The sequence below is a fragment of the Bison bison genome, unplaced genomic scaffold, assembly GCF_000754665.1.
Source record: "Bison bison bison isolate TAMUID 2011002044 unplaced genomic scaffold, Bison_UMD1.0 scf7180017855079, whole genome shotgun sequence".
Taxonomy (NCBI): Eukaryota; Metazoa; Chordata; class Mammalia; order Artiodactyla; family Bovidae; genus Bison; species Bison bison.
In genome coordinates this window covers 7101-7841 of record NW_011485652.1, presented here as the reverse complement: position 1 = coordinate 7841, position 741 = coordinate 7101, and the positions used below count along the sequence as shown (strand labels likewise).

At 40.5% G+C, this 741-nt stretch overlaps 1 long non-coding RNA gene across 1 annotated transcript in view; it reads left to right on the top strand.

Annotated features, from left to right (window-relative positions):
* The window catches only part of LOC105001662, a 10032-nt gene that overhangs the window by 5242 nt on the left and 4049 nt on the right, over positions 1 to 741 (top strand). The window contains exon 3 of the long non-coding RNA XR_826893.1: positions 352 to 431. This is a non-coding gene — a long non-coding RNA (uncharacterized LOC105001662). The remainder of the gene's footprint in view (positions 1 to 351; positions 432 to 741) is intronic.

The window sequence follows — 741 nt, the reverse complement described above, 5'->3', positions numbered from 1 at the left end:
TGGATGAAATGAACATTTCTCTCCATAACCAACGATTATCAATTGTCATACTGCTAGGTCCCTGTGACACAGAAGAAATATGTCATAACTAGTCTATGGTTGAGTGAAACTATAATGCAGATACGGTCAGTGTAAGAGCATAGTGCAGAAATATATTTTTTAATTTGTGTGAAAATGTGGATGTATGTGAAAGATGGGGGTTCATAGATAAGTGTGGCAATTATTGAAAATTGTTGTGGTTCACCAGCATGTTCACCAAGGACATAGATTAATTAACACTCACTGGGGGTTGCAGTCATTAATTCCCCTACAATCAGAAAGTGAATGACATAATCCTTTGTTCTACTCCAGAATCCTCAAGAGACAGGATTCCAAGTGCAGAAAGCCACGAGTACTGATCAAGAGAACATATCTTTCTGTTTGGAACTCGGGTAAAACTGGGTTTTGGGTGTTTTATTTTGTTTTTTAAATTTACCATCTTAACCATCTTTTTAAAAGTCTCTATTGAATTTGTGATGGTACTCCTGTTTTATGTTTTTGCTTTTTGGCCACGAGAGATGCGGTATCTTAGCTACCCAACCAGGGCTCAAACCTGTGCCTGTGCTTAGTCACTCAGTCGTGTCCGACTCTTTGTGACTTCATGGACTGTAGCCTGCCAGATTCCTCTGTCCATGGGATTTCCCAGGCAAGAATACTGGAGTGGGTTGCCATTTCCTTCTCCAGGGGATCTTCCCAACCCAG